This window comes from Lissotriton vulgaris, chromosome 8, assembly GCF_964263255.1.
Source record: "Lissotriton vulgaris chromosome 8, aLisVul1.2, whole genome shotgun sequence".
Lineage (NCBI taxonomy): Eukaryota > Metazoa > Chordata > Amphibia > Caudata > Salamandridae > Lissotriton > Lissotriton vulgaris.
Genome location: NC_141696.1, coordinates 985692646 through 985707761, shown reverse-complemented (window position 1 = coordinate 985707761; position 15116 = coordinate 985692646).

The following is a 15116-nucleotide window of genomic DNA, read 5'->3' as shown; positions in this document are numbered from 1 at the left end:
GGATTTTGCCATCTCTGAGTCTACCCTGACAGGTAGTGCAACCCCAGTCCTGGACCCTTGGAAGTGGGCCTAAAGTGCTTTCAGTGGGACCAATGCATCTTCTTTGCTGAGCAGCACATCCTCTAGCACAACCAACGCATCTCCTTGACTGAGCAGTGCATTCTCGAGCATCGCCACTGCTGCGTAACTTGGACCCAGTGCAGAAAGCCTGTTTGTCCCTTGCAATCCTCAGAACCAATGCATCACCAATGGTGCAGGTCCTCACAGTCCTCATCAACAGCAGCCTCGACAACGGACTCCACATCCCCACCTTCTAGCTCTTTGGAGTCGATGCATCAGCAGCTGCGCACCGCATCCTAGACGTAAGGATTTTGCCTCACAAGCCCCGTTGATGGGATCGTCGATGCAACAGGACCTTGAACCGCAGCCTTTCCACATCTCGGAACCAATGCATCACTTCAGCTGCAAGTGCTTCCCAACCGGGATCCACATAAAGCTCTGCTACCAGGATTTAAGATATTGTGTTCAGCGGACCTGGTCCCTGTAGCCGTCCTGTGCTTTATCACGGTCGGCCTGACCTTGTGACTTCGTCCCGGCCTGAGACGGCCAGATATCCATTCTTAGCTGTTGGTGCTTTTTTGTGCTATATCAATCTAAAATTTTAAAACTGAATACCTCATTTCTACTGATTGCCATTTTTTCCATTTTGTCCTTGTTTTATTTGTTAAAAATAATTTTATTTTTCTAAACCTGGAGTGGGATCTTTTTGTGTGGTGCTTTTACTGTTTTGCTTTTTGAAGTGTTGCACAAATACTTTTCACATTGCCTTCAAGTTAAGCCTGACTGCTCTGTGCCAAGCTACCAGACTGGGAGCAGAGGTTTATTTGGGGATTGCTTGTGCTTTTCCCTGACTAGGATTGTGGTTGCTGCTTGACCAGGGCTCACACCCCAGTCAACCGGGAACCCAATTTCTAACATTTGAAAACTATCACTTCTCATAAATGCCTCTCAATGCAGTGATATAATCTTATATACTAAGGTGAAACGCTTCTGCATTTTAAAGAAATACATATTTTTGAATTTAGAAAAGTGTATATCATATTTTACAATGTTTGTTCCATGATGCCTATAAAAGTATATGTGTCCCTAAAGATAAGTGCTCTGTCAAATAAAGAACAGCGTGGGGCCAATGTTCACCAGACAACACATACAAAGAGCAAGCGGCCCTGGGACATACTTTGACTATCCCTGCTATAATAGTTTCCTTGCTGCCCCTCCTCTGCACCCTAACACTTGAGCCATTTGTAATTTGTGTAGGAAGCACCAAAAATGCCTAAGGAGGACAGATAGGTAGAACTATCCGTGAACCTCTGTACCACAGTAAATGGAAGAATTAGACAAATATCAGTTGAACACTGACTTCTAAATCAATGTAACCAAATGTGAAACTCTTTCGTTGCACTTCTCCATCACAAAAATACACCCTATCATCAGGGATCACTTTTAGGATTGCAAACGATCAAATACTTGGGAGTCCATATAGCACTCTCCATGTTCCAGACTGTCACACTTAATTATTTCTATTTTTTAATGGAATTGAAGCAAGGCCTCCACAAATGGCATATAAACCAATTTTCTTGGCTGGTGATCGATCCGAGTAATCAAAGTGAAGCTCATTTCTAGGCTTTTCTATCTGCTCCAGGTGATTACCCTGGCCCTAACACCAACCCTGCTCAAATCACAAATCACAAGTTCAGGCTGACCTCGATGGAGCGTGGGCCGGATACAGGGGACCAGGTTAGCCCCACTGAAAAAGTTACCTTCTCATTGTGGAAGAGACTGCAAAGAGGAGGGAGAGTGTCACGGATGGTCATCACAGTAGCACAAAGAGGAGGCCTGGCATCACAAATGGTCATCACTGTATTGCAAAGATCCAGTCAAGTGCCATGGACGGTTGTTGCTGGAGCTTCGCATTGGCAGTCACCAAAGGCTGTCATTGCTTAAGCGGAGTGCACATTTTTCATTGCCAGTCGTTGCTGGTGGTCACTGTAGCACAAAGAGATAGGTTTGTGGTCATCATGGATGGCAGCAAACACAGGCCTATTTGCAGTCATGAAGGGCCAAAAACTTCCAGAGGAGTGCACTCTGTTGCCTGCCAAGGGTCTAGGACCTGGGGAGGCACCTCTTGAGGATCAGTGGCTCACTGTAGCAGAGGCCAGCAGGGCTCAGACAGGTCTAGTTTTGGGTCTGGTCAGCTGAGAAGATGCTTGACAGGTCTCTGGAGCTTGGTATGTCCTTGTAGCTCATAGAGAAGGCCAGCAAGCCAGCCCTTGGAATCACTCTAGTCTAGAGGTCTTGGTTTAAAGGACCAGTTTCAGTCTTCCTTCCTCAGGCAACAATTAATTAATTACAGAGCACATCCACTATCAAGTTTCACTACTGACCGTGTTGTCAGTTGTTTTAATAATAAACAGAGCACCATTCTGTGAATCTAATCAAAACGTAGTCATCCAAGTACAAAAAAGAGCAAGAAGACAAAGATAATCTTGATCATATTGATTATGTTGACACGTAGTGAATGTTGTTGATGCAGACAGCTAACACGTGTTTCGTCGTATAAACGACTTCTTCAATACTCGAAAAAACAGTAGAGAGAATTGTAAAATCCCTCACTACCATAGGATATGCCACTGGAATAGCATTGAGACAGATACTCTGATTTTTCAGTTGCAGAATAGGACTCCATAAACACTTTGCAATGTTGAAAAGTTAAAATTTAGTCGGTGAGTTACAAATATAGCTAGAGTCCAGTCTGTCCAAATTTGAAGTATAAAGCTCTTATAGTATATAGAAGGTCAGAACGACGGAAACACTTGTATGACAGTACAACGAGCTCCAAAACATCATTAGTAAATATAGTGGGACAGTATCAAGGGGCCCAATTTACAGAACTAACTTAAGACAAAATCCTAAACTTACTACCATTTTGGTATTCACAGAAGGCGCTTACTCATATTGGTATTTACAGAAGGCACTTACTCATTTTGGTATTCACAGTAGGCACTTACTCATTTCGGTATTCACAGAAGTTAGGACTCCTAACTTTAGGACTCCTAAATGCCTTCTGTGAATACTGAAAGTCTTAAAATTAGGATTTTTGTCAGTTTAGTAGTAGTAAAGTTAGGAGTCCTAACTTTAGGACTCCTAAATGCCTTCTGTGAATACCGAAAGTTTTAAAATTAGAATTCTTCTCAGTTTAGTAGTAGTAAAGTTAGGACTCCTAACTTTAGGACTCCTAAACGCCTTCTGTGAATACCTCCATTAGCCATTTGAGCTTTAACACCTTGGCTGCTAGGGGGTTTTCCCCTCCTGTGCTGAAAAATTGAAAATGCCTGAGTTCATGACGAGCTCAGCTCGTCATAAGCACAGCTCCAGTGTGCCTCATGACGAGCTGAGCTCATCATGAGCATGGAAGGGGTTAATTGTGAAAGAAGGGGCTTAGAGTGTAAGTGTTGTACCAACAGGTTATAGAAGCCCACACAACCTGTCTGTGTAATCCCCAGTGTTTTAGATATTGTGCAATAGGGAAATCTCGCATGACCCATGACCCAGCCCCCAGTCTACTGGACAGTCAGTGCTTCAATTACAAACATCGCTATTCTTGTGAAACAGGTAGGTGAAATTGGTCTCTCAGTCTAAGGAATGATTTAAATTATACCTCAGTCAATAGGTGATTTAGGGTGAGGATCTCATGTTGTTCACATACTTTACAACATATAGGGAGCCCTTCCATCTGGATTATTCCATAGGGGAGTCTGGAGATGTATCTTGGTGCAACACTCCAGTAATTTGTGGGAATGTTTCCAGATTCGTTTTGTATTCTATATGTTTGTATTGCTCATGGACATAGATGGCATCCCATTACGATAATAAAGTTAGACCAAGTTCGCTGTGCATGATAAGCCACTCGATGTGTACCCAGAAAGAAAGTTCCTCTGTCTGCGCCACATGTAAGCCGATTGGGATAGGTGTAGAGTAGTGTAGTAGTGTTCTATACAGGGTAATCTCATTCCTCCACTACGTATGTGGGCAATCAGTTTGGACATTTTCTGTCATGGTTTCATAGAACCCCCAAAAAAGCTTTGGATTACCTCATCAATATCTGTTAGGACTTTGGCCGTTACCAGCACAGGAAGCATCCCTGGATCATATATGAAGTGAGGGGCTATGACTATTTTGAATGATTTACCCTCGCTTTCAATGGCAGATATAGCTAGCTCCATTTTGCATAATCAAGCTGGGTCTTTGCAATGAGTGGGTCTAAATTGTCAGAAATCATCCTTCTAATGCATGGTTTACAAGGATCCCTAGATATTTTGCCACCTGAAAGAGTATCTTTCAATTGAGACCTTAGTGGTAACATTTGATATGGGCAGTGTATCACATTTTTCCCAATTGATTCTAATGCCCTATGGGCCCGATTCACAGAATGAACTTAAGACATTTGGTATTCACAGAATGCACTTACTACTATCTGGTATTCACAGAATGCACTTACTACTTTCGGGATTCACAGAACGAACTTACTACTTTCGGCATTCACAGAAGGAACTTACTACTTTTTGGGATTCACAGAATATACTAACTTTACGTCCGCCGCCGGGCCGTAATTTCCGCCACCGGGACGGATTTTACGGCATTTTGGCGGACTTTACCGCACCCCAGCGCAAAATACGATTACGGGCCGTAAATTACGATTACGGGCCGTACATTACGATTACGGGCCGTAAATTACGATTACGGGCCGTAAATTACGATTATGGGCCGTTTGTCATGTTAGCCAAGAGGAAACACCTGGCCAAGGTCCACCCATCCCCCCCCATGGATCATCTGACACACAGCAGCCAATCCCAGCCCTGCAGCATGTATGAATGCAGAGCAGACACAAACAATCCCTTTTCAGGATGTCACTGAACGTGTTTGTTGCACTACCCCTTGCCATGCGGCAAAACTACTTGAGGAGGAGGAGGAGGAGAGCAGAGAGGATCTACAGGCAGAGGATCAACCTATTTGGAATGTCCAGCCAGGATGTAAGGGCCAGGTAACGTTTCCCACCTGAAGTAATCCTGGAAATGGTATGTGAGTGGGAATAGGAACTTGACTCTGTGACCTGCTGCTCACATGCAATACCAGCATACCTCAAGATCCTTTCTGCCCTCCACTTCTTTGCTACTGGGTCCTTCCAAAGGGTCACCAGTGACCATGTGGGCATTTCCCAGGCGAGCCAGTCGTGGTGCCTGCATCAGGTACTGAGATGCATCACTGAGAGAGCCCCCAACTAAATCAAAATGCCATATACACTGGACATGAGACAAAGGGCAGCAAGAGATTTTTATCTCCTTGCACAATTCCCACGTGTACTGGGTGCAATAGATTGCACCCATGTGGCCCTTCAGCCACCCCGCCACATTGCACACATCTTCAGCAACAGACACAGATGGTATTCCATCAATGTTCAAGCAGTCTGTGATGCCAGTGGAAGGTTCATCAATGTGCATGCAGCGTTCCCAGGCAGTACACATGACAGCTTCATATTCCGCATGTCACCTCTTGCTCGGCGTATGGCTGCTGGAGAATTTGGTAACATGTGGCCACTGGGTAAGTACCAAGCACTGAAAATGGGTGATATGCGTCAAGGAAATGTCTGAATGCACCCCAATAGTAACGATTGTACAATAAGAAACATGGCCCAACAGACACTGCATGTATGAACGTATAGATCATGTTCTGTGAAAGTCAAAGAGTGAAATGTTAAGAACTGCCCATTCTTGCCTCCTCAGGCCACGTTGGCTATGCACTCTCTCCACATCTCCTCACCCCTTACAGGCGTGCTAACACTGTACCTCAGCGTAGGTACAATAGGGCACACATACGTACTCGAGCCATCATCAAGCGCACTTTTGGTCTGTTGAAGTCGCGATTCAGATGTCTCGACCGGACAGGGGGTGTGCTTCTGTACTCCCCAGTAGTCGTGTGCAAGATCATACTAGCCTGTTGTGTTTTGCACAACATTGCTCTACTGCATGGCTTACACATGCCTCTCGACCCTCGACTAGCTCTGAATGTGGGAGACTGGGCTATTGCACATGACCGACGTCAGGGCATGCAAGTCCATGATCTGCTCGTTGCCACGTATTTCTCATGAGCAACCTGTAGTGCCACGGACAACATGTGGTTTGCTGTCTGTTGTCAATGATGAAATGTGGACAGACACAACAGTGTCCATAAATCCCACCCTGAGACGACTTTGCAAACCACACTAACTGCATGCAAATCACAGCTGCTGACAGAAGTCAAAAGGTGGATTGTGCCTCAGGTTACGTGCCCATGTCAGCGATCAGCGTAGTGGACATCCCTTAAACAAACTATTCACGCTGATGACGAACAATACATGTCCTGAGAGACATACCTGGACCTCATAAGGATGGGTCACCAAATCACAAAAGGTTGCATACTCAGGCCTATGACCACTAGAGAATTGACTCCCCCACAAATGATGGGCTCAGAATGTGAGTGATGATGTCATGGTAGAATCATGCACCATGGGTCAGATTTACAATAAGAGTTGCATCTCTGCATATCAGCAGGGATGCCCCAGTAATTGTGCCTCACAGCAGACATCCCTTACGCCATCATGGCTATGCCGCATATACAAAGCTGGCCCAGGATGAATAAAAAATGGCTGCAAAATACTTCCTGTGATGTATTTCCTGTCTCCCACTACCTGTATAACATTTCCTGTATGAAATAATGTTTTCCGGGTCATTTTCGCAAGTTACGGCGCAAAACCGTAGTTTTCGGCGGCGTATCGTAATGCGCGTGCGCATAAACGACACCCCGGAACCAGAAACTACGAATTCGGGTAGTAAATTACGAAAATAAACTAGAACACATCATTGCATACAGGCAAGGTAATACATCGAGTGGGAGACAGGAAATACTTTACAGGAAGTACTTGGCAGCCATTTTGTGGTCATTCAGAGTCATCCTCTTTCACTGATCAGATCCTCAGGCATCCTGCTGCTCTCATCTGACCAATTTCCCTATAATGGCTGAGGAATATGAGGAGAGAGCCCCCCCTTTCTCAGACAGGGAATTGGACATTTTGGTGGAGGGGGTGCTGGAGAAATTCCCTCAGCTATATGGGGACCCTGAGCACCAGCTGAGCACTGCAGCCCGGGGCAGGCTATGGGCCAACATCGCCGAGTGCTGCAGTGCAGTGGGAGTGTCCACCAGGAGGGCTAGGGCGTGCCGCAAGCGCTGGGAGGACCTGAAGCGGTGGGCCCGTCACAAGGCTATGGAGCTGGCTGGCCTGTCCTCCCAGCACCATGTACATCGTCCTCGTTTCTCACCACTGTACAGGAGGGTCCTGCGAGCAGCGTGGCCAACCCTCCATGCTCAGCTGGAGGAGCACGAGCAGCATAGACCTAGTAAGTGCATCATATGCAACATGAGTCTGGGAGTATGATGTGAGTGAAACAGTGCTGTACCATTGTGTGTCCCATGCCTCCATTAGCCAATTCCATGTCCAAGCAGCAGGCACCAAGTTTTTAGAGGCACACTGAGGCATATGGACTATACATGCCAGAGTGCACTTTGGGAGTTGTAATTTTCTCATGACAACTGGGTAAATGAGCCAAACTCATGCATCCATATTGAATTCTGCCCTGCCAGCACCACTACAATTGTACCAAGTCTATCATAACGGATGTGTGCATTGGATGAGCGATGGTACAGAGACTGTCCAGTCTGCACATGGCAGGCCATAGGGGATTGGATGTTGTGATTAGCATTGCACTTGTAGCGTTGTGTTCACATTGAGACAGATCATCATGTGCCTTGGAGTCAAGACAGATATTGAGATCCTTGCATCACTCACAAGTTTTCATAGGTCTGCAAGGTGTGTCCACTGACAGACGTCTCACCCTCAGTGGCCTGTATGACATTTTACATGCACAGGTAGCTGACACAACCGCCCACCACTGTTCAGCGGTGTACTGCACTACCTTGTTAGTCAAGTAAGCCACTATGTGGCACTGGATTGTCCGAAGATGTGTGGGGACATCAAAAGGCTAGACACACAATGTAGCTAGAGGAGTACTCCAGACCCCACGTGGATGTGTGACCCACATTTGTCTTGTCCCATACAATGCTACAAAGCAGATGACACTTGTCCAGACGTTAAATAGCTGCAAATCAATATCAATAGCCAATATCTATTATATCTGGATTCTTCATGTTCTCCTCTGGTGGACTTGTAGTTGAACTGGTACATGCAGCAGTGACACGACACACAGATCACAACAATGCCAAGGTTGAGGTTTGGATAATGCAGTTGCACAAGCCACAATAATACACATGTGATGTCCATGTCAAACTCAAATCAGTATATGACAGTGTGCATACATGTAATGTAAGTGCATGGACAGAATGGGGGTTGGGAGCACACTGCCTCACAGTCCCAGCACGGTTTGTCCCTTTGCATCCTGGTAAATGCAGTACACATTCCAAACTTACTTTGGAATAATCTGGAGTCATACACCAAATTTGCTGCTGACTTTGCTGTATATCCCTAGACACATGTTCCTGGAATGAGCGCTACATCAGTAGAGAGCTGCAGTTTCAGAGAGAGCAAAGTAAATCATCTTGGTTTGCTGTGTGCCTGTGAGTGTTACTGTGACCTGAGAAAAACTTGGCAGCATTCCCAGCAAACACAGATGATTCAGGAGTTAGTTAGTACTGTACACAGCATATACCCGGATGCAAAGGGGCAAACTGTGCTAGGAGTGTGAGGCAGCGTGCTCCCAACCACCATTTAGTCCATAAGGACTGATGGGCAGATCAACAAGGCACTTGCGCCTCTTTGCACCGCCATTGGGTTACTTTAGTGGCGCAGCGGCGGAGCACACAAAGCGCCATGCTGCTGGATTATTACAACGTGATGCATACGGTGCAGGATCGCATCCTAAAAGTGGCTGAGTGAAACTACAAGATTCCACTCAGTCACTCTTAGGGCCAAGCGAAGTCAAATCTACGCACCTCCTTGAAGCAGGTGTCAGGATTGCCGCAGCATGTTAGCGATCGTGCACCCCCGAGCCTTGCTGGAGGCGGGTTCGCACTTGCCACGCCACTCCATCTTCCACCGGGGATGCATCACACATCTGCCCACCCAAGCGCCACGGTGTGCCTCTTTGTACATGTGGTCCATCAGGGGTGACGCATGGATGGGCTGATGAGTTGCAACTCATCAGACACACCTTTGCTGATTAGCGGAGATGCGCCAGAAGTTGTAAATCGCCCCCTGATAACTGTACAGTGTGATCAGAGATAAACAAATTTGGACCTAGGCTATTCTATGTATGTGTAGCGTCATGCATGGAACAACCACCACATCAAGATTTTGCTTACACTTCTGCAGGCACGGTTGATGAGACAGGAGATCCGCAGGAACAAGTCCGGAGAAGTAGACCATCAGTTCGGCAACGGCTAAACCCTCTTTCCACCAGCGATGAAGGAGAGGAGGAGGAGGACGAGGAGGAGGAGGAGGAGGACGAGGAGGAGGAGGGGGGCCATCAACATCTGCAGGCCAGAGGGTTTCACCCACCCGGGATGAAGACGAGAACGACACTGGTACTATGTCCCAGGTGGAGGCTGTGGACATTGAAGGGGGGGTGAAGGACCGGACACCTCGGACCATGATGTGGGGGATAGCCCCTCACCCACACGTACATCACCAGTGGGTCACAAAGAGGTGTCCCCGGGGAAGGCCAACGTTCCATCTGGGCCTGCCATCTGCCCCACCGTACCTCTAGAGTCCCCCATGCCATCGGTGGCTCCTGCTCAATCCCCTGATACCTGTCTCCCTCCTCTTAGTCGCCAAGCCAAACCCATCCGCTCTGGACCTGAGGCACCACGTCCCTTCTGTGTCCCCCCCCCAGTGGCGGTGCTGTTCCTCCTGTGGCTGTGCCAGGGGACTTGAGTTGGATGGTCGAGGGTCAACCTGACATGTCCGCTCGCATCTTGCTACAGGTGTGTCTGGAGATACGCTCGTTGCAAGCACACCTAGTCCGATCTATGGACAACATCGGCACCCAACTCCAGTCCCTGAACACAGCCATTACCTCTTTCATCTCCCAAGTCCCTTCCCATACCACCGTCAATGTGTCCCCCTGTCCGTTGGCCCACACTGGTTCCCCCCATACTCCTCGTGTGTCACGTTCCCGTGTGGTGCCTGTTCCTGCATCAGCCAGACGTGTGGATGTGTCCGACCCTGAGGAGACAGACATTGTGCTCCTGGATGATGACCAGAAAGACACTTGACTGTTGGACTGAGACATTGTTTTGGACGAAGATTTCTTTCTCCCCTTGTGAATAGACTTGTTCCCATGACGCTACCTGACGTATTATATTTGTTTTGCCCCCCCCCAAATCCAATTTCCCTTCTCCTTCTGCATTAAGATCATCATTTGTTTTCCTTTCTCCCTTCCAAACGGATGGTTTGTTTTTGTTCCTACATAAATGGCTTTGCAGAATTATACTTTGTCTGACTAGTTTGACTTCATTTTGAATGTCTATTGCCAAATATAGACACATATTTAGTAAGTCATATGCTATGCACACTACAACGTGTTGCCATGATGTGTTACACTTGTACCTGTCTCACACACACACACATGCCTACATCGTCAGAAGAGACATAGTACACAACAGAATGTTACTGTAGTAGATATTTATTGTCAAAATACTCCTAAGGAGCCCAAAACAAATAAGCCATTTCAATGGCGGTCAGGTTTGCATTTCCGCAATTGTGGGGGGGAGGAACGCGGTGAGGGGTGAGGTCGTCGCCTTCGTGTCTGTGGGTGTTATCCAGGCTGATCAAGAGGTGCAGGTGCCGATGGTGTCTGCACATTAGGTGTCTGTGGCTGTACAAGGGCTGGTTGATCAGGTGGTTGAAGTGACTGTGCAGAGGTTGGTGGTGTTTGGGCAGGTAGTGGGGGTGGTGGGAGTGACTGTGCAGAGGTTGGTGGTGGTTGGGCAGGTAGTGGGGGTGGTGGGAGTGACTGTGCAGAGGTTGGTGGTGGTTGGGCAGGTAGTGTGGTGGTGGGAGTGACTGTGCAGAGGTTGGTGGTTGGGCAGGTAGTGGGGGTGGTGTTAGTGACTGTGCAGAGGTTGGTGGTGGTTGGGCAGGTAGTGGGGGTGGTGGGAGTGACTGTGCAGAGGTTGGTGGTTGGGCAGGTAGTGGGGGTGGTGGGAGTGACTCTGCAGAGGTTGGTGGTGGTTGGGCAGGTAGTGGGGGTGGTGGGAGTGACTGTGCAGAGGTTGTTGGTGGTTGGGCAGGTAGTGGGGGTGGTGGGAGTGACTGTTCAGGGTGCGGGTGTGTTTGTGTACCTTGGCTGTGGTGCTGTGCAGTTTGTGTTACAGGTGTGGGGATGTGCTGTCCTACAGGCCGACATGATTGTTCCCCTCCATGCGTTGGCCGTGAAGGTAGACTTTGGACCACTCTCACCATGCCCTCCATCATCTTCATGGCCAAGGCATGGTGTCTTGCACTCTCTTCCCTTTGGATGGATGTCAGGTCTCGCATATTTCTAGACATTTCCTGCCAAGTGCTATCCATCCTGTTCAAAGCTTGGCCCACCCTGTCCACCAGCTGAGGGAATTGGGCCATGTCCTGCAGGGACCCAGAAATGTCAGACAGGGTAGCCCCTATGGCCCGAATGTCCTGCCTCACATCTGCCTGCTGTCGGAAGAAGTTCTGCTCCCACTGGCCACCATAGTCATGTGCAGGCCCCCTCTGCTGGTGTCTGCCAGGGATGAGATGAGCAGGTCCAAAATCATGGGGGCTGGCAGGTAGAAGTCTGTGGGCAGGAGAAGGGTACCAGGGGATACCTGGTCCACAACAGGGCTGGTACTTCCCACAGATGGTGGAGAGAATGGCAGGGATTCACTGTGTAGGGAAGAGTGGGTAGGGGAACCACCATGTTGGTCCCAAACGTGAGGGCTGTGAGTGAGTGATGTCTGTGAGTGGATGTGTGGTAGCCGTGGCTGTGTTGATATTTGCCGTGGTATTGATGGTTTGAGAGGAGGCAGACGGGCGTTGCTTGTCAGAAGATGTGAGGCGGGCACGTCAGTATTGTCATCCCTGGAGTCAAACAAATTGTACTCATCATTCTCCTCAAAGGCAACGTCCTCTTGCTCTTGATTCTCCTCCTCTCGGGCATGAGTTGCAGCCGACATTGCTGCCTGAGGATCAGGGGATTCTCCCCTCGGATTTCCGGTCGGCCAGCACTGGTTGTCGGTCTGTCAGCCTCTCCCACAGCATCATCTGAAACACAGAGGTTGCAACTGTATTGGTGATTGATCAGGTATTACATGTGCAGAAACACCAGGGTTGTATTTACTGCACCTTGCATCAGCAGATGAGGATCATGTGATCTGGTTTGAGTACCACCACAAATGGCCGCTCACACCATAGCCCTGAGGTGTTACACGGAGATCTACATGATACTAGCAAACTCACCAGTTCCAGCCACAACTCTCTGTCCCTTTGCCTTCCCTCCTAGTCTATCCTGCTGCACCTGTCTCACCATAGTTGTTGTAGACATAGCTGTAGAGGGTAGAAACAACATTCTCAACAATCTGCCTCACCAAATGACAGACATGCATATGTGTCACTCCTGCTCTGTATTTCACTTTGTAATCAACAACTGTTGATTCCATGTAGAAGGGGATCTCGATCCATGTAATGGCTTTGTAATCTAAGCTGTTGACACTCCTCATGCCCGATAGAACTGAGGGACAGGTGCTTGACAGTTTCACAGCTGTAGCCAGGATGTCATGCATCCCCCGGGATGGTGTTGGCTGCAGTGGTCTCATCCTGTCAGCACCTGTGATGAGAAATACATGTCCATATTTTCGTACAACAGATTGTAGCTATGAGAACAAATGACATTCTCATTAGCCATTTGTGGATAATCAAGGACGCTGTGCAGCATGCGTAGCTCATTGACTTAACATGTAGGCATCTGCTCACAAGCAGCATTTGCAAGCTTACAGCCATGTGGCACTGACATCAATAAGATGACACATCAACTGACGGACTTGTATGAGAAGGTTACTGATTTCACCCTTACCATTGTGACTGACTATTTTCATGGGTGTAATGTTGTCTGTTGACAAGTCAGAAAGGAGTTCATGTGTGAGATGTGCAATTGTCAGGGGCCTGATCTTGCCCATATGTGCTTCCCTACCCATGAGTATTTACAACAAGGGGTGGTGAGGGACAGAGTCTCTGAATTAAGCAGAAAGCTCTCACCCAGTCAAGAGATCAGGGCTAGATCCAACACCGTTTTTTAGCTCACTGCACCAACCCAGTTTCAGAACCTGGCTGTATGCAAATTAGTATGTTCCTGTCCCAGTGCATGATGGGAACAGGGCAAACCAAACTACAAAAGCCAATTCTTACACTGGGAAGGAAACAAGCTCCCGGGGCCCGGTTTCTGGCATTACAGCCGTCTTCGGCCCGGTTTGCTTGAATCCTGATGGTGCAATGAGCAAGGGTCTCACATCTGAGAATACCCTTCCACGCTTGGGGTGGACAAAAATATTTACAACAAGGGGTGGTGAGGGACAGAGTCTCTGAATTAAGCAGAAAGCTCTCACCCAGTCAAGAGATCAGGGCTAGATCCAACACCGTTTTTTTTTTCTAAATCGTTTTTGGCCACTATAGGTGTGGCAGGGTATACTCAGACATGAGTCCCTTTCTCACTGCTCCATCAGGATTCAAGCAAGCCGGGCCGAAGAAGGCTGAAATGCCAGAAACCGGTCCCCGGTAGCTTGTCTCCTTTCTGGTGAAGAATTGGCTTGGTAGTTTAGTCTGCCCTGTTCCCATGATGCACTGGGCCAGGGACAGACTGATTTGCATATAGCCAGGTTCTGAGCTGGGATGGGGCAGTGAGATAAATAACGGTGATGGATCAAGCCCTGATCTTTGGACTGGGTAAGAGTGGTCTGTTTAACTCAGACACTCTGTTCATCACCACCCCCTTTTCTAAATCGTTTTTGGCCACTATAGGTGTGGCAGGGTATACTCAGACATGAGTCCCTTTCTCACTGCTCCATCAGGATTCAAGCAAGCCGGGCCGAAGAAGGCTGAAATTCCAGAAACCGGTCCCCGGTAGCTTGTCTCCTTTCTGGTGAAGAATTGGCTTGGTAGTTTAGTCTGCCCTGTTCCCATGATGCACTGGGCTAGGGACAGACTGATTTGCATATAGCCAGGTTCTGAGCTGGGATGGGGCAGTGAGATAAATAACGGTGATGGATCAAGCCCTGATCTTTGGACTGGGTAAGAGTGGTCTGTTTAACTCAGACACTCTGTTCATCACCACCCCCTTTTCTAAATCGTTGTTGGCCACTATAGGTGTGGCAGGGTATACTCAGACATGAGTCCCTTTCTCACTGCTCCATCAGGATTCAAGCAAGCCGGGCCGAAGAAGGCTGAAATGCCAGAAACCGGTCCCCGGTAGCTTGTATCCTTTCTGGTGAAGAATTGGCTTGGTAGTTTAGTCTGCCCTGTTCCCATGATGCACTGGGCCAGGGACAGACTGATTTGCATATAGCCAGGCTCTGAGCTGGGATGGGGCAGTGAGATAAATAACGGTGATGGATCAAGCCCTGATCTTTGGACTGGGTAAGAGTGGTCTGTTTAACTCAGACACTCTGTTCATCACCACCCCCTTTTCTAAATCGTTTTTGGCCACTATAGGTGTGGCAGGGTATACTCAGACATGAGTCCCTTTCTCACTGCTCCATCAGGATTCAAGCAAGCCGGGCCGAAGAAGGCTGAAATGCCAGAAACCGGTCCCCGGTAGCTTGTCTCCTTTCTGGTGAAGAATTGGCTTGGTAGTTTAGTCTGCCCTGTTCCCATGATGCACTGGGCCAGGGACAGACTGATTTGCATATAGCCAGGTTCTGAGCTGGGATGGGGCAGTGAGATAAATAACGGTGATGGATCAAGCCCTGATCTTTGGACTGGGTAAGAGTGGTCTGTTTAACTC